The following is a 19189-nucleotide window of genomic DNA, read 5'->3' as shown; positions in this document are numbered from 1 at the left end:
AGGAACTTCATTACTAGAGATTGTGTCTATCCCTCTCCATATGTACAGTCTATATTTTTGTGTATTTATATCTGTCAGCATGCAAAGATATCACTGCTCGAGAGGTTTATCCCACGCAAAAATTACTCTGTACAGAGTGTTTGCTATGGTGTTGCTTACATTTCTTAGCTTACTCCATAGTGAGAAGAGTTAAATGTTTTAGAAGCTTTTAGAGGGCCAGAATCCATAACAAGGGTGTGGAGAGATCCGGATTATGCATCTCTGATTATATGAAATTAGACAGTCGATGAAGCTGATCTCTACAGACACACTTGTGCAGTACTACACGTGCATATAACTATCTTGGATATATTAGGAAATAATTGCCTTGTTGTGCTTGTGTGCATTGTACTTCAAGAGAAGGAAAAAATTCTGGAATTAAGAGAAAAATAAATATCAATTCTCAATTCTAACAGACTGTCCCATGATGCTTGGGGTACAAATTACCAGTGTTCCTTTCCCATCACATAAGGCAGGCATGCTTCATCCTTCATCCTCACCTTCTCAGATGAAGAAAGAGATGCACTGAAATTGAATGGCTTGCCCAGGATCACACGATAAATCTCTGATGAAATAACAAAGAAAACCTGGGTATTAAGGGCAGCAGTCCTGTGCCCTTCTAAGCTTATCTTCAGTATCATTTTCTGCTCAATAAGAAGTTTACAGGCTCATAGAAGCTAGTTTTTTTTTTTTTACCTGCATGTGAACCACCAATTACAACTTACCTTACTACCAGTTATTAATTCAGTTATTCCTTAACTTAAAACTGTTCTTGTCTGTTCACAAACATGAATGTCAGCTTTACCCTGGTAGGCAGCATCTGCAATTGAAATGGAGCTGCTGTGAAAGATGCTGATATCCATCAGATACCATCTTGTAATTTAGCTTTGTATGAGCAGAAAAAGAGGTCTTGGGAAAGGAAGAGCAAGAGAGAAAAAACAGAAAGAAAGAGAACACCTTTGTGTGTTATTATAGCCATAATTTCCAAGTTATAGTAGAAAAACTGAAATGTGTAAAGGAAAGATTAATACTAACAGTCACACCAGGCCACACAAAGCTCAGCCTGATCTGCACTGTAAACTTTCTGGAGACAAACTTATGCTTAGCATAACAAAGTGGAGTACAAATTTTTTGTATGGTTCACTGCATCTCCTTAAGCAAATCCATAGCAAAGTACACTCAAAATACTGGATTGCATGATAGCATGGAAAGGGCAGCATCAAAAAGCTTTATGACAATTTTTGCCTGGCTTTTGCAAAATGCTTTTAAAGTTCATTCTGAAACAGATACACGGATTTTACCAGGTACACCACCACAGAAACAGCTATTACTATTTGTTCATTTAATGAATTTGAACTGTCATAACTTCTTTTTAAGATGGTACATTTGGGACTTCACACATTTCTCACTTGATTTTTTTCTCCAACTTAACAGAGCAGCTGGAACATTAGTAATAAAGAAAGGAATCAAAGATTTACTTTTCTTCATTCTCCCCAAGGCTAAGAAAATGTATTTAGACTATGTATATTCAAGTGAAACAGACTATCATGTGTAGATATTTCTGTATCAAGCTGGAACTAAAGTATTTGTATTAAAAGAAGATTCAAATCTACTAGGCAGAATTTTTCTTACTACAACAAGAGATTATTCATATAAAATACATATTCAGAGAACCAGATACCATTACATTATGGTATGAATAAATACCAGCTAAAAATCTGGCAAATTGTAAAGATTTATCAATCAATAAAAAACAAATGTGGAAGCTTAATTTAATGGAGAAATATGTATGTAACTATCACTTCCTTTTTTTTCTTTTCTGTGGCTATACTTCGCTCAGTTTCTTTCAGTTGTTTTTGGAAAGTATAGCCAGTTTTGCCTGCCTTCCTATGAAAGTTTCTGACATCCTTTCAATAAAGTAACACAGGTGAAAAATCACATCTTTATCTGTGTTCAGAGAGTGGGTGGGCACAATGTGCCTTTGCCTTAGGTCTGGTATTCCTTACATACATACTCTGTGTCTTAACTTTTCCCATTTGGAGGCACTGACTACCTTCACTCTTCTGGGTAAAGTCCTGTCTTTCTTCTTGCAAGGGCGAGGACACTGACATTGATTCTCATCAAGCCTTCATTTAAAGAGGACGAAAATAATCGAAACATTATGTGCACACTTGTCTGCCCTCAGCTCCACAATTTATCATAATTCCAAAACATTTAATATGTGTTTTCATCTGAGAATAGGCCTTCTGGGCTAATGACAAGTTTGTGTTTTTTGAGGTTTGCCCTACAGGACATGGTAGACAGGAAATAGAGATTAAATAAAAATGACATTAAAAAAAATCCTGAGTACATCAGTCTCCTAGAAACTTTGCTGTCACTACTTTTCAAAGGTGACCCAACATAACCCTGCAGTGGGTGTCAAATGCTACCAAAACACAGGAATTTCATTTACTTTTGTCTGCTGTGTGAGGGGAAGGTGTGGAACGGTGAAAATTTGTCCTTTTTGAAAAGCAAAAGACCAACAAAGTCATAGAAACCTTAGGAAATCCAGGAACAAGGCAGTGCTCCAAGGCTGACATCCAACGTATTGCAATATATTCCTCAACAGCTTAAGGGACACAGAGAAGAAATGAGTGAAGTTATCATATGTGAAGGGGTACAAAACACTCCTTTACCCCACACTGACCTCACCTGACTTCTGCAAAGGCCAGCACCAACCCAACCCATTTCTGTGCACCCAGGCTTCAACTGGGAGTGGGTGGGCATGTCTGAAAGGTCAGCTGTTCTGCATCTTGGTGCCTCATTTCCCAGTCTGCTTGGAATAAAGCTAGTTTTGACTGGGGCCATTCAGTAAGAATAAATGTGCAACATGGTGTTAAGTACCATGATTTGTAGTCCCCCAAAATGAAGCAGCATGATTTCATGCATTTACGATACTGCTAAAGCACTCCAGCTTTTAGAACACATGTTCAGCCTGCTGAGGGGCAGGGGCCTGCCCTAGAGGGCCTCCAGCAAATACCCTGAACTGAGCTCCCTCCCACCACTGCTTGTACACAAGTGATCGCTCCTCACAAACCTCACAAACCTCAACAAACTCACATCACCATCACAAGGGCAACCAAAGTGAGGTCAAACTCATTATCTACAACAGTAGTTAGGAAAAAACGTGCAGCACTCAAGTGACGGCTGTCTTGTGAGGGGCAAGACAAAATAAAGAAGATTAGAAACCAGTTGTAGGTATTTCTCAGCTGGTCTCAAACTGTTTCCTCTTTGCTCTTCAGCCCTCACCCAGGCACCAGTAAAATTGATTTTTAAGCTGCTCATAGTTTCAAAGGGATCACATGTTGACGTCAGGAAAAAGATAACTATCACTGAGGGTTCAAGAAGGAGAATAGTAGGGAAACTCAAGAGGATAAAGTGGTTCCAGAGATCAATGCATGAACATTTAAAGTCTCAAAATAAATTTGACATAAGGATGATACCTGCCTTGAAAACCAAATTATAATTTTCAAAAGCAGGCTCCGGCCTGAACTTTGAACACTTAGAAATGGCCTCACTAAGAGCATTTGGTTTAAGACAAATACAAACCAAAAGAACAAATTGATGATCCTTGATCTTGGTCTCATTTTCCAAAAGTTACCGCACTATGCATACTATTTTCAATTCATGAACTGTTTAGGCATTATTTCATAGCTATAGTAGAGAGAATTAAAGAAATGCAGTGCCAAAATTGCATGCATTCACACCTGAACCATTTGGGCAAAGAGTTGCTCTCATTTTGATTACATCTGTGTATGTCAGCAGGAAACTGAGGGTGCATGTCTATTGAATCATAGGACTGGATAAAAATAGATTGATGTAGTCACTGGTACAATTAATCACGTGTGTATATATATATAGATACATACACAAACTATTTAAAGACTTAAAATTTCAGCAGATATGCATGCACTTCAATACAGCACATCTGATGTTAACAAGCAAGAGGGTCACAGTAATTGATAGCCCAAGTGTAAAACACACTTACTGTTGTGTGGCTGATGAGACCACTGAAAATCAGATGGTTTTGGTTTTAGGTGAGATGCTGGCACCCTGGCTGTTGGGTAAGGGTGGAAGGTACACCCTGTGGGGGAATGACCCGAGTCTGGCTTTTCTGCTGTCCCCATCATGTGTCCCACCACCAAGGAAGCAGGTGAGGAGGATTCTTCCCATAGTTCTTTCCTCCTCCTGGGCTCAGACTCCCTCTCCTGGCTTCTAGCACCACTGCACCTTGTCTCCCCTCTTAAATCCTGTCCAGAGATTGAATGTGCCTTCAGTGTCACTGCCCCCACAGGAACGTGGTGTCAGTTTCCCAGGGCTCCATCACAGCCCCTACTTGTGTCAATATGGACCTGCCTTTCGTGGTTTTCCCATGTTTTGCCTCCAACACAGAGCTACCCAACACAGATGTCACCAGAACAAGGGGACAGTTCACAGTATGGGGATCTGAAGGGATTTTGGCTTCCAAGGTGGCTGTTGCTCAGAGACTGGCTGGGCATCACTTTGCTTTTGGAAGCTGGTGAGTGATTGTCTGCAGCAGCATCAGTATAGGTTTTCTGCCCTTTGCTTCACTTATTAAGCTGTCTTTATCTCAACTGTCAGGAGTTTCCTTGGGTTTACTCCTCCTGTTCTCTTCCCTGTGCTACTGGAGGAGGGAAGAGGAGTGAGTAAATGGTTGTGTGGGTATTTGGCTGCTGGCCAGGGTTAACCCACCACACTGGGATTTTACCCCAACCTTGTAAAACTTTTACAAAAGTGCAAGGAATGTTATCCACATTTTTCTGTTGTGCATAGAAACACAAGAGATATCTATTTAAAATATGATTTTTTAATTAAAAGGAAAAACTGAGGGATGATTTAATTGCCAGCTTGATTGTAAATTTTAATATTGAAATGTACATTTAACCAAAGTTGTCTTCAATCATATCCCAAAGTTTCAATGTGCAGAAGACTGCATACAAACTGTATTTCCTAAGCAGCCTTTTACCTTTATGTTTGTAACACTAATCAGCATAGTCAGCTTATTTTGATGACTGCATAGAAAAATCTTGCAGCGAACCATCTGAAGTAATTTTTTCAACAGAGACAAAAACTCCTCTAATATCTAAAGACACAGATAAATTTTCCCTCCAGTTCCTACTTGCTATAATGACTCAGATATAAAAGAGAGAAAATTAATGTCCTTCCTCAACCAAAATTTTACTTCTCAGACTTATTTATTGGCATATTTATTGGAGTGGGCATAGTGTCATTGTCTTTTAACAATCTTTGTGAAATTAAGTTTGTATGTAATATACTTTTGCTCAATTTTGTCCTTAATTTACAATTCTGTTAATATTATTTACTAGTTCTGCAATCCTGTTTTGGTGATGACTTCTGGAACCAGGCTGGGTTGCTGCATCTCCATGGTGTGGTAGGAAACACAAGCATCATCTGCAAGCCATGCCCCAGAGAGTAGATAAGGAAAGCTAAAAAGCCTTTAGAAAAGGAAATTAAAATTCTCTATTACTGCAATGGAAGAATTTATGACCCAATATTTTGATCTTAAGCAAGCTGTATTGGCATAGGAACACACAACCAATTTTTTAATTCAGGAAAAATTTCACGGGAAAAATGTAAAGGAATGCCACAGATTTTCATAGATTATATTGTAGTCATTTTAACAGTAAATAGTCTTCAGAAGCTTCCTTTTTCAAAAATTAGCTTTCTTTTTCTAAAATTAGTAATTAAATTAATTTATGATGATCATGGAAATTTACCTGCATTTAAATTTACCAAATTTAAATGGAAATTTGTTTTAACCCAACACTTTCTTTTGGGTGTGCCTTTCCACAAAGAAGTTCTCCCCCCTAACACGTGAAGTCCTGATGGTGGCACTGGGCACCTGCTCATCCATCTGCAATCCTGCTGCTCTCTGCCCACAGTGCAAGAAAATACAACCTCTGTCTCCCAGGCTCCTTTGGGCAGGAGCTTGAGCATGCTGTTATTGAACAGACAGGGAAATATTGCTGAAGTGTGGTTTACAAAGATCCCAGGAACCAGAGGAGTTTCCTCTCTTGTAGAAGGAACTGCCTACATCCTCCTATCCTTCTCAAAGGTACAGGAACAAGGCCTGTCTTGGCAAAGATCTTCTTCCTTGGGCAGAACAACATTCTTTCCTTTTCCCACACTCTAGATCTTTTATTAAGAGTTTATGCAGACTTATGGCAAACGTATAGGTTTTCTGCATAAAGGATTTTGGTAAATAGAAGCCTTGGTGGAGAATTTTATTAATGTATATAAATAACTGAGGGAGAACGTAAAAAAATGGAACTATGTGATGGAATAGAATGTAAGAAAATAAAGATAGTGCAACAGGTAATCTCACCTCTAAAGAGTTGCAGCTGTACTAATTACCAAAGATTAGAAACAGGCCTGCCCCTAACAGGCCACAGCTGTGTCCAATGAGGATGAGTGCTATAAAAAAGTTGGTCAGGTAATTGGGAGGGGAGCTGGAGTCAGTTGGCTGTGCAGAGAAGAAGGAGGTAGTGCTGTGAGGAGACGCTCATGAGAAATGACCAAGAAGGTATGGAATGACAACAAAACCAGACTCTTCTCAGTGATGTGCACGACAGAAGTTAATGAGCATAAAGTGAAGCACAGGATATTCCCTCTGATAACAAACACACACTTTGGTGTGTGTTTTTTTTTTTTTTTAATTTTTATTTTTTTTTTTACTGTGAGGGCTGTGGAATGTTGGAACAGGTGCAGAGAGGTTGTGGTCTCCATAATGGGAGATATCAGTGATGGCCCTGCTTTGAGCAAGAGGGTTTGACTAAATTATCACTCGAGGTTTCGTCTACTTTCATCTAATCTGTGATGTGATTTGCTGTTTGTTTCTCCTCCTAACCATTATGGGAGGAAGTTTTGGACCCTTGGCTTTAATTTAGCTTTGCAGCCAGCTATCCAGGCATACAAATCTGCAAACATGGATTTACAAGCCTCATAAGAGATTTATGCAGGTTTGTGTATCTGTAGTGGATGTTCCTCTGCTTGGTTTTGGACACTTTTCTCCTCTCCTGGATGCTGCACTGTAACATAATATTGCACCACTAGAAATGGCAGGACCCCTCTCTTGGCCTGACTTGTGTTCAGTGCTTTCCATATCTCAGGAGGCATTTTAACCTGTGTGCATGACTGGTAGCAGTAAGGGATCACGTACCACCTTGTAGATGGTGGATCCAGTGGTTCATTGTAGCTGGTTTGTGCCTGGGTTCAATGAAGGAAATGAAGCTCTTTGGCCAGAAGTGCTTCAGCCTCCTGTCAGTGTTCAGATGCAAGTTTGATTTGCTTTGTATTGTGGTGTCTGGTCCCTACAGAGCTGGGTCAGCTGCAGCTGAGCAGATGTTCTACTTGATGTTGCACTAAACAGATCTTTCCCTGCGCAGTCTGTCTTCCTCTGATAGACCTCACACCTTGGAAGGCTCACCACTATATTGCACAAAACCTTCAAAATTCTCTTTGGGGTTTTCTTCCTTCTAAGTTCTTTCTGTCATTTGTTTCACTGTCACCATGACAGCTTAAAGCTAATCTTTAATGTTTCTGTCCCATGTATCTCCTAATTTCCAGCTATGAATAACTCTGCTGTTGCTTTCTGTTCATACATACCTGCCAGATACTGACTCTCAAAAACTAATTTGGTGATGCCTTAGCTATTTCTTAAATTAGCAATCTCATTTTCTGACTTTCTCCCAATGGATTAATTTCTGATCTTCCACATGAATTGTTCCAATGCTGACATGTTCCTGTTTCCAATCCTGTTTTTCTCTTCCTCGAGCATGACCTGCAACTTCTCATCACTTTGAGTTTCACATTGCAACCTGGTCACCCTGTTCTTTTTGCCTTTTTAGCATTTCAGCCCCCACGCCATCAGTAATAAACCCCTTTTCTGTCTCTGTTTAACGCACAGCAGTATCTCCCAGCTTGTCTTTTCCATACTAACAGCACAATCCTTTACAATTATAATAGGCAGCCCAGTGAAAGGAGGCAGAGGGCAGCAGGCAGTGTACCTGTTGTGATCAGGGCAGAGCATCCCACCACTGTTTAAGGTAGCTGACATGACCTAGGGCATTTCCTGCCCTCCTGAATGCAGGATTGAAGCAGCAGGGCTTCACACAAAGAAGATGCAGAGGAATGCCTCCTGTCAGACTTGGGGCTGCCCTACACTGTGACACTCACACAAGTAGGACAGAGGGAAATTGAAGAATGCAAAGAGAAGAGTGGATGCTTGTTTCAAAGCCATGCTGCCAGTTAAGTGAATATTACAGAGCTACCTCCAGATTTGTGACCTAGCTGTAATGTAGCAACAAACAGCTCCTAGTTCTTGGGTGTCTGGGTTGGAGTGGTTTCTTAAGCTTTGCTTACAAAAGCAAAAGTGTTTTGTGTTACCAAGGCATGATAGAGGAAAATCTAAGGCTGCTGTGGTTGAATGTAAAGGTGGGAAAGGAGCCCTTGTGGCAGTACTCGTGTCACAGAGGGAGGTACTCCAGGGCACTTGATCTTGCACCGAGCTCTTGCAGTGTTGAGTTTCTAAGAGGCTCTTGACTTTTGTTCCTTTATTGAGGTTTTAGTAAGCTATGGTCAAGAGTTCTACTGTGCTAGCCAGCACTAGCCACCAGAAAAGAGAGCAGATGGCCCTTTGGAGCCATTTTAAAGAAAATCCCTGTCATTATTACTTATACTAACTGCAAATCCCAAATACTCTGCTCCCTATCCCAATGAATTTACCATCTTGTTGAGGACAAAACCTGTCACATCCTCCTCCTAACTGTCATCACACTTATCTCATCTACTATCTCTCTGCCTCTGCTTTCCCCAGAATACAGCTCCTCATTGTCCATCAGCCCACATCTTCTTGTTGCTCTTTTACAGTGTCTCTAGTCTCTTTCACTTACAGCAAGAACTTCAATAAAATGCCTGGATTCATAACAAATTTTTCCTCTCATTTGTTCTCCTCTTTTTGTGCTTCCTCCCATCTCATCTCCATGGATAGGTAAGGAGATGACAACCCATCGAACTTCATTATATTCAGTGGTGGCAAATGTACTGCTTATCTTCCCTTTACATATTTTAATGTTTTTGCTTTGACCTCCACATATTTTAATTCACTATGAATTACTGCTTTTAGTATATGTAGGGATGGCACATAGCCCAATTTGACAAGTAGTTATAAATATTATCTTAATGCAAAATATTAATGAAAGAGAAGGAAAGGAATTCTTACAATAATTTTCTATATGTGCCCTGTCAGAATCCTGGTTACTTAAAACTTCAACTTTCTGTTACTCTTCTGTAAAAACTGTTATGGTGTAACTCTGATTCCAATTTCTTATCTTTATGTTCTCAAACCCACACTTTGAATTTCAGCTTCAAAAGACAAGATATCATGAAAGAGACACTGTTGAAATTGTAGCTCTAGCAGACCATTTGTGAGAAGAAAACAGAATGCTTTCATGTATTAACTTATGTGACACAAATGCTCTGTTCTGCTCTGAATGTGTATAGTTCAAATCAAAACAGGAAACTAGAATTTTGATTTAACAGCATAAACCTCTCTAAGTTTCCTGAAAAAGTTTGAACAATAGTAATCCTTTAGCTGATCTTTTCAGTGTAGAAAGCAATCAGTATTTGAGTCTGAGTTTGTTATGCAACCAGAGGCAAAAGCAGGCAACTTGAATGTTAAAGTGAACAATTTACATTGTACTGTAACCATTTTGTGGCTGAATAGTGTTGTGTTCCTGCACACCACTGCTCTCTCCATTGCTGGGAGTTTGATTTCTCATTGCTTTGTGCTTCTTGAAGTGTTTTATGCCTGTGTGAATTGGGTATTTAAAAATACTCTTTTGGTTTAATCATATTTCATGCCTTCTTTGTGCAGTATGAAGAGAAAAAACTTTGTCGCTCCAGATGTCCATTACTGTAGACATCATGATCTCTTAACTGACTAAATCTGTCAATATTTGGAAGCATAAAACCACACTTATTTCAGGAACTAGTCAGATTGCCATTTTAAAGATAAGTTGTCCTTCTTGACTCTTGCACGCCCATCTCCTCTTCCCCGTGCTAACATCATAACAGGAACATGAAGAGGTTCAAACATGCCAGGTGGCCCCTCTGGGGACCAGGGAATACCCTGCCAGTGTGCTCCCAGACCATTTACTCTCAGCTTATTATAACAAAGCTGAAGGCTCCTATATCCTAAAATGTGATTGTGGTGCGCAACACCTGGTTGCAGAGGTAGTTCTTAGGGAAGCCAGCAAATACAGGAGTTCTACTGTACCTCAGTCCACAAAGCCATTAACTTAATGAATGCATTTTCATTTTTGCAGTGTTCAGACCATTAGACGACAGGATAAGATTAACAGAAGAAGAAAAAAGACAACTTTCATCAGAGCTTTGTGAAGTGTGCTAATTATCTTCAGGCAATAAGATGCCACAGTGAAAGACTGTGGTTTAAACTCCCTTTCCTGAGACTCTGGAGCTTGCATTTGTTCTGAGTGAGCAGTGTGTTAGGTAGGGACTCTGGGGTAAACCTAGAGTAGATGTGTTTTGTGATCAGTGGACTGTATAATGAAATACTGATGCAATATATTTCCCTTTTTCTGCAGGGGAGTTCCTCTGGGATTTGATACAGCTACATTTGATATTATAAAGAATTTTAAACTGGTAATAAATGTGTGCATATCTGTTCCTAAACAGCAGGTATGAATTTTGATGCACTGACTATTTATTATGTGTGGAGTTTGCTGATTTTTTTTTTTTTTTTTTTTTTTGCCAAGCAATATAAAAAATGTGCCTCGCTGTGCTTTCTTTTAGCAGTTTGGAACAGTTTTATATGCACACCATGTATTAACAGCCCCAGCAAGAAAGCTGAAGAAGCCAGAAGGATGAACGAAACATCCCAACAACTGCAAGCCTACATGACTACTCCTTTGGTAGGTCTTCCTGCTCATGCTCCTCTGTTTACAGCTGCTTTCATCCTCCCCTTCATCCAGCTGTATTGCTGGTTTCTGGTGGTATATGGACTCTCACAGATGCAAGGAATGAAGTTTGACCTGAATTCCCATTTGGGTTTTTTCAGTTTGTTACACTCTAGATTATGTGCCCAGTGGCATCAATTCAACCCCCAGCCATCCTGAAGAACGCCACCAGAACCGAAGAACTTCCAAGTCTGAGCTTCCAAGTCTCTCCCGATGAACTCAGCAGTTCCCTCAGGTTGTGCTTAAAACGCCAAAGCCTCTGAGCGCCGGAGCCATCCTGTCCCCTCCCTGCACCCTGCACATCAGCAGCGCTACAGCTCCCGCAACAACTTCTCGGCATCCCCACACCACCAGGAGACTCAGCCGCAGCCCTGTTCCGCCCAGCGGGAAGGTCCCAAGAAGCCCTGGGGGGAGGCAGGTACAGCCCAGCATATTTATAATAAATATTTATTTATTCTCTGCTATTATTCTGTTATTTTGTCACCCCGAGCGGGCCTGCTCCGGTGGCCGGGCTCGCACTAGGTGGCACTGCGGGCCTGCGGCAGCTCCGCACCCCGCGCTCACCGCCGCTGACTCTGTCTCAATGAAGCCTAACCGAGCTAGGTGGACGTAGAAAACACATTTCTCTGTGTATTTTGACAGGCAAAGAAAAACAGGGTCTGCCGGCAGAACAGTCCTGTTCCCCGTCTCCAGCGTGAATGACGCATCGAGAAGGGTTTTCCTGCCCTCTCGTGTAGCAGGCCGGAGGAGACGGCTGGATTCTCTCCCACCAGAACCTGTGTGGCCTGAAGGAGAGGGTGATCAGTCCTCACAGCTCAGTTTTGAGTTGTACCACTGAGCTATGCCAATGTGTTTTAGGAGATCCTTGTGCTCATAAATGCTTTGAGTCTTTCAAAATCCCCCAAAATAGATCTGACCTGTTACTGAGACCTTGCTCTAGCTTCTGTAGAAATTTCCCTCCCAGACTAAACATCACATGCAGCAGCTGAAAAACAACAGCATCCCTGATGTACTGGGGAAGAGCTGGAACTTCTTGGTTCTGCACACAAAATGAGCTAGCTGCACCCAAACTGCTCATTACAGGCTCAGTCACAGAAGCTGCATGAATGACAGGCTGGAAACAGAGGAAATTCCATTTTAATTGCAGAGGAATCACCTTTGGCTAAAGTAGGGCACAGAGGTGCTCAATAAACAGCAGAGTTAGAAGCAATATCAGCATTTTCACATTCTATTTCTCCAAAGTGAAGAAATAAATATGCTCTGTTAGTGAGGCTTTGAGGCTGAATATCTGAAGGTAGCATTGAGCCTTAAATTAACACACTGTTCAAGTATTAAAAAATTATATAGGATTAATTGAACATGTGACCTGGGCTCCTTGGCCTTGAAGCAGCCCTCAGTTAAATGGAACTCCTGGAAAGTGTTTGTTGTGATGACTAAGAAGCACTCTCTGTGTACAGCGGGTAAACTCTTCAGTAGTAGAGGTGGCTCCTCTTCTGGCTGACTGTGATTTCATTTCTACTGACCTATTTGGCAAAGGCTATGATGTGATGATTTCACATCCATACCACACTGGTAAATAAAACTGCCATTATGGTAATTTTTGAGGATGCTCTACCTAATTATTGATATTCCACCTCTTGTTTTGGAGGAATATAAAGCATTGCTTGAAAAAAACTTCTAGTATTATGATGATGACTTAGTGTTTACACACACATAGACAGAGATGCATTTGTCTCTGTAAGCCTCTGTCAGTAGTATGCTTATGATTTTTTAAGGAGTTTAGTCAGGGTAGAGATACTCTGACATAATGTAGGAGGGACAAAAGATCTTTGGAAATCATATGGTCATTTGCCACAAGGGAGCTGGTAGGGGGTTTCTGGAAGGAATGGTGGCAGTTGTGATAGGAAAACAGTGCTGTGTTTCCTGACCACAAGGCAGATTTCAGACCCAGAAAGGTCTTGCTGTTTCCTGAACTCTGTTTATCAGAGCTCACAACTGTTAGGACAAGTTTCTAAATAAGCTCTCATTATGTAGTCACCTCAACAATGGCTAAAGAAAGCAACCCTGGTCAACCTTTACAAATGTGTTCCTCTCTACACCTTTCATCTAATTGTCATCCTAATCAATGCCTGAGTAATTGAAATCCCCCAAGACCAAAGCTGTGACTTTGACTGCCCTCTTCCTGATCTATGTTCTCTAACTCCTGTAGTGAAGGGGAGCAACATGCAGAGTCAGATGATTGACTTTGCTGTGCTAAATGCAATAGCACCCTTTCATTTTCTGCTTCTGAAATCTTGTTATCATTTACCCTTTAGAAATTAATAAATATACTGATGTTTCTACATGTAAGATGAAATTTCACTTTTTAACATAAATTGAACATGGTTTTAAGGCTCAATAGCTTTTTAAAAATAATATTCATATGAATAAAATCATGTTGCTGCAAATCCAGTCTCAATTCTTATTTGGCTTTGCTTCTCCTGGTAGAGAAATCCTGGCCACATGTGAGTGATGATAAAATTCAGGTGAACAGAATGACTCCAAGGATTTCCTTGTAAGCATTTTTCAAGGTGTTGTAGTTTACAGGAGAAAAATGTCCTCAATTCCAAGAACTTGAAACTTAAAATTTCGGTCCTGTAGTGGAAGCCAGATCCGTGATTCCACCTGGATCCTCAGTGAAATCAGCAGGTCTGTATGATGTAGGAAGATATACAAATCCCTTTTCCAGACTCAGCATAAACTCATGATGAAACAGTAAAAAGATGCTCTTAAGACAATGGTGGCTTGTGTGGACTAATGGGATATGGCAATAATAAACATTTTGGTGTATATTTTAAAAGTCTGTTTTTTTTTAAACCAGAAATTTAGTAATATTTTTTTAACTTATGTGGCTTTTATAATGTACCTCAGTATGAATAAGCTGGTAGCCTTTGAAATGATTTTCATGCATTAGGAAAGAACTGAAAATAAAGCATGTTACTGCTAAAGAAAATTATGGTGCATCACATCACACAGAACTGTGCCAGGCTCTGTATATTAAACATTGTCATGGATTTCCATATTGCAATAGGACAGCTCTAGAAAAATCATAATACAGGACTGATTTGTATTTAACAATCTTCTCTTTCAGATAAGAAACATTCAATTTAGATTTTTAAAGACTTGAAATAATTAGTTTTGTACAAATTTTATCTCAGAATTTGAGATAAAATAGTGTCGTTTGCACTTGATCTTTATTTTTTCCTAAGCTATTAATGTATCTTAAATTTTTAAAAATTTCTGCTGGGTTTGGGGAGTTAAGCAGATTGTTGGTCACTAGAACTTCTTTTCCTAAGACCAGTCTTAAGTGTGCTTTTTTACCTCTGTTGTCTGTAATTTATTCTGGCTGGTTAAAAAAACCAGATCTTTTGATTAATCAGCTTGAAGTTGCTGAAGTAAGGGAAGTTAGGCCTTTTCTTTCAGAATTAATGAAGGCATTTTCCATTATTTGTGTCACTTGCGTAATCTCTCACAGGAACAACAATATCTATCTGAAACATAAAAGATTCAGCAAGCAAAACCAGCCAGACATAATCCAGCCTTCCTGACACCATGTACCTTCAATTCACTGATCATTTCTATCCAATATACTTCAGAAGCAACTTCACAGCTCAGGCCTCTTTGGCTCTATTAGCCTCCTTTTTATTTGATTTGAAATCACTCTAAAGGTAAGAAATCATGCTAGCTGCAAGATACTGTCTGCTAATTGCTCCTGCAGATAATGAGCACCCTAAGGGTCGAAAGAAGGTTGTAAGGCCCACAGAGACACATCAGAAATACATAATTTATGCCTCTTCCAGCAGTTAACATTGCAATGCTTCTGTGTGCACAGTCTATCTTAAGCTGTTCAGCCTCCAGCTTTTCAGGCATTTCATTTTTGGATGGTTCACCATTGAACAAACTAGTGAAACCTCCCAAATTCTCCTTAGGGCTTTTTCCTCCTAAATCCTCTTCTGTCATATGCCTCAATTATTTGATGGTGAAGGATTTTCCATTTCTCTGCTCTTTGTTTCTCTCCTCACTTCCCCATTTGAAGTTCAAATAAAGTGCCAAGACTGAAAAGTATTTAAAATAATTAACTTGGCATCTTGTACAGCTTGATTGAAAAGCAGGAATTATTAATACAAATGAGCAATGCCTGTAGGACCTTTAACATAATTGCTGTTTTGTTTATGCTGACAAAGTATAATGTTTGCATTTTGTTATTCAATTGTTATTAAGATTTTGAGACAGTGAAGTTATGTCTACAGTATAAAAGAGACATTTATAACTCTTATAAAAGGAACTGTAAGATGTACTGCAAATGACACGTCTGCCTCTGAGAACACAGGCTGTAAGGATGGGCCAGACATTTCAGATTTCATCCCTAGAAAAGCAGTTACCTTATGGATGCCTCTGATACAGTGTGGTGATACGGGCACTTGCAATCAAGCAGTTTTGTTTGGCCTCTGTCTTCACCTCCTTTGCCCCAAGAGTTCTCTGGAGAAGCTGACAGAGGCTGGTAGTGCCTGAGTTAATCTACTTAAATGATCTCACTGATGAAATCCCATGTATCTTCTGATTCACTGAATTCAGATTGTGTCTGCCAGTTTGAATTAGGCAAACCAGTTATATGAGGATAATCCCAAGGTATCACATTGGAGCATTTTCTGTACAAGGCTGAAAGGCTGATCTTGTAGCAGGTGGAACAAGCTGTTCCTTCCTCAGAGAGCAGCACTGTCATTTTTTAGGGCACAATAGATATTATAATTCACTGTATGACCTGTAGCAGTATTAATTCACAAACATTTGCTGTGTTTCTTACTGCTGCAGGTGTGACACAACTGCCATGGATTCAATTGTGATTTTTTTAAGGGCAGCATCTTTTTTTCATACTCAACAAACTTTTAGTTTATTCCTATATGATAATGAAAGAAAAATTCTGTGGTGAAGGAATTAAAAATTTCCCAGATTCCAAAGCAATGCAAATCCCTGATATGTGCACAGAAATGAGAAATCTCTCTCCACAAATTTTTCAAGCATCTATCTTGCAGTGAAAGACATAGAAGTAGTAAATGTGTGTCCATCTCTCTAAATTTTACCCATGTTTCAGTGAGATACTGAAACTAAATTAATTGCCTGAACTCCAGGTAGCTAATTTCTAGTCCAATGAGAGATGTGAGATAGGGTAAGTCGTCCCATCTACATTAGATGCCTCTCAAGAAAGAAAGAATGTCCTTCAGGTGCCTCTCTCAACTGGTTATAAAAGTAGCTTAAACAGAACATCTAACTTTTAAACAGAACTGTAGTTCAGCAAGATTAATTCCACCCTTAACATGCAATTTTGTCAGTATCATCTTCACAATTCAGCAAAGTATTTAAATACATGCCCAGCTTTCCATGGCTGAATAACTCTAATCACATGGACTGGGTTAATTAGCTTGTTACACCAGGACTGGATGGTTTCTTGTAAAGAAAGCTTAACACACTGTGTGGCTGCCTCTGTTAGACACCAGGCTGCTTGTTTATGACACTAATTCTCTTTAGCTTTCTTGAGAGGCAGCGTCAGTATTTTAGAGAGCAAATGGAAAAAGCAAAACAATTGTTTTAGGTATTTTCAAAAGAAATACAAGGCATCATTTACTGCCTAGCTCTGTGCTGCATGTCTGACTAAGTGTTTGAATTATTTCTGCTTTCCTTTGCTTAAATCTTTTAGATTTATTTATTCCCTGCTATTATTTACTGAGACTGTTTTATGTAACTCTGTTAAGTGTTTGAGGACACTTTCACAGTGTGAAATGTTCCACACATAATAGAGAACCATTGTTCAGGCAGCTCCCATGGCAGTTGATGGTAGAGATTCAAGTATTGGGCCATAAATTGTATCAGTGTAGTGTAAGCAGGACATTATTGACATTTTATGTTCCGAATTAGAAAAAAAATTACAAAGACACCTTGCCAGATTTTGAGCAGCTTCCAGTAATTTCTTTACATGAGAATCTAAGAAGCATGCTCAGACAGTTGACCTGTCTCCATTTGGCATAATGTTAATTTCAGGCAAAATTTTCCCCTTCAACTGGCTGAGGAATACCTAGTCTAAGACACCTTTTCTCTCTTGTTGACCTAACTGTGCATGTCCTTGCACAAAACCCTGATGACAAGAATTGGATATTCAGATGAGTATCTCTAGGAACAGTGGATCACTGAGACCAAAGGAATATGAATCCCCCGTCCAAACAGAGACCAGAAAGAGGAGCATTCCTAAAACGAGATAATTTGAGATAGCTTGGATTCTGGCAGAAAACAAAATGAGCTGAAACAAATGTCAGCTCATTTAATATACAAGTCAGAGGAAGAGCCTGAGCCAGATGATCAGTGGTTATTTGGGAGCATTGGCATATTCCATCAGAATCCTCTAAAATAATAGCTCACAGTGATGCCATTTAGGTTTTGCCTTTTTGTTCTTTTATATGTTCTCTGTATTCTTCACAAATACGTTTGTAACTGTCACCCATTGTATTAGTAGCTAGTTTGCCCAGTACTTTTCCATGGCCTTTTCCTTGGCAGAAAGGCAAACCAAATTCCAGAGCTCCAAGCCCTGGGGGGTACAGGGCTCTGTGCTACCTTGGTTCTTCCTGGGAACCAAGGCTGGGAACGACTCCTGGAGATACATTCTCATGGACAAAGCACAGCTAGTGCTAAATGGGGGGCTCCAGAAAAGGGGCTGACCTGGGGGAGAATTGCAGCACCACTTGTCCTCCTAATTGGTGCTTTTTAGCAATTATGCTAATTACTTAAAACCTATAAAAATGTACTCACCCTGGGGGGGGGGGATGCTTTTGTGGACATCTTTCCATAACTGCCTGTGAAGGCCTTCAAATAAAGATCCCCTTTTATATTACCTCCTCACTAAAATTATCTTGAGTTCCATTTCCAGGTTGGGCAAAGGCAACAACAGTAAACCTGTAACAGAGGATGATGTCTGAGAAGAATAAGTGAAAACCTCTGAGCTGAAATGAACCCGAACCTGAGCCAAAACCAGAGCAAATCACTGTCTATCAAGAACTGAAGATGAAACTGAACTTCTAGTGTGAAATCTTAGCAGAATTCCCTCATGTCCTCCCTCTCCTCTGTCAGACACCTGTGAAAGAGGCCCAGGATTGTTTCAAAAAGCTCCAGTGTGGAGAGGGAGCAGCCTGTCCCTGGGATATGTGAAGCTGGCTGGCCTAAAGGTCACAGCTGAGCTTGGTGTGCCCATCGAGGCTCATGGCACTGACATACGGGGTACACCAGGCTGCCTGCGATTCCTGCAGGTCTTAAAACAGGAGTTCCACCAGGGTGGGAGATTGGATGGGATCCCCATGAGCAATGCTCAGCAGGGGTCAAGGCCCTGCTTCTGCAAGGCTGCTGTGCTGCCTGGGTACCACCCAGGGTGAAGGTTTTGGGATGGTTCCAAGCTGGAATCTTGGCTGGAAGAAAATATATGGGCCGTGTGCTTTTCTTCAGTGTTGCAGAAGGACTCAGATCCACGGTGCCTCACAAAGGCTTTGAGCAAAGCTTGTGTAGGGGGAGAATTAAAATGTAAATTCAGGTTTGGCAGCTCAGTTGCATGCTTGCACTCTGCTGGCCAGTACCTTCATCTGTTGCCTCTTTCTTCCCCACTCATAACAGCACATTTCTGCTATTTTAAATCTAGTTTTTCATATCCTGGGGTTATGGCACTTCATAGCAGGAAGAAGGTATAATTTTAGCGTATTTTAATTGCTAAGCCATGCTCTCCCAATCTGCCTCATCTCCTTTTGTTCTTTTTCTCTTGAGCAGAAAGGCAAGAGAAATCAGGCACTGAGGAAAATGAATACTGCTCCCTGACAACAAAATCTAGAGCCAACTGTTGCAGTCAGTTTCAATTTGCATTCTCTGGTGAAACCCTGAAGCTTACTGGGACATGGAAACAAGCAGGCTAGAGCAATTTATGATCATGCACGTAGCTACTCTTTTTTCTTTTAAACTTTTTTCTTCCAGTTGTTTAAAGGAAATGTTAGCAGAGATGCAGACTCCTGCGAAACATATGTAGC

At 40.3% G+C, this 19189-nt stretch overlaps 1 protein-coding gene and 1 long non-coding RNA gene across 4 annotated transcripts in view; one reads left to right on the top strand and one right to left on the bottom strand.

Annotated features, from left to right (window-relative positions):
- XKR4 (XK related 4) overlaps positions 1-19189 on the bottom strand; it is a 215735-nt gene that overhangs the window by 41462 nt on the left and 155084 nt on the right. The gene's annotated exons all lie outside the window — the stretch shown is intronic.
- Positions 6540-12804, top strand: LOC135443302 (uncharacterized). Of its 3 annotated transcripts, none has more exons than XR_010438958.1 (5): positions 6540-6643; positions 10446-10629; positions 10725-10818; positions 10933-11051; positions 11198-11555. It is a non-coding gene; the product is annotated as an uncharacterized LOC135443302 (long non-coding RNA). The 3 variants fall into 3 exon arrangements; XR_010438956.1 differs by lacking the exon at positions 10446-10629 and adding an exon at positions 11739-12804 and having other exon boundaries at positions 6552-6643; positions 11198-11514; XR_010438957.1 differs by lacking the exon at positions 6540-6643 and adding an exon at positions 11739-12551 and having other exon boundaries at positions 10491-10629; positions 11198-11514.

This window comes from Zonotrichia leucophrys, chromosome 2 (genome assembly GCF_028769735.1).
Source record: "Zonotrichia leucophrys gambelii isolate GWCS_2022_RI chromosome 2, RI_Zleu_2.0, whole genome shotgun sequence".
NCBI lineage: Eukaryota > Metazoa > Chordata > Aves > Passeriformes > Passerellidae > Zonotrichia > Zonotrichia leucophrys.
Note: the sequence above shows the minus strand (reverse complement) of the source record. Positions and strands in the feature narration are given on the sequence as shown.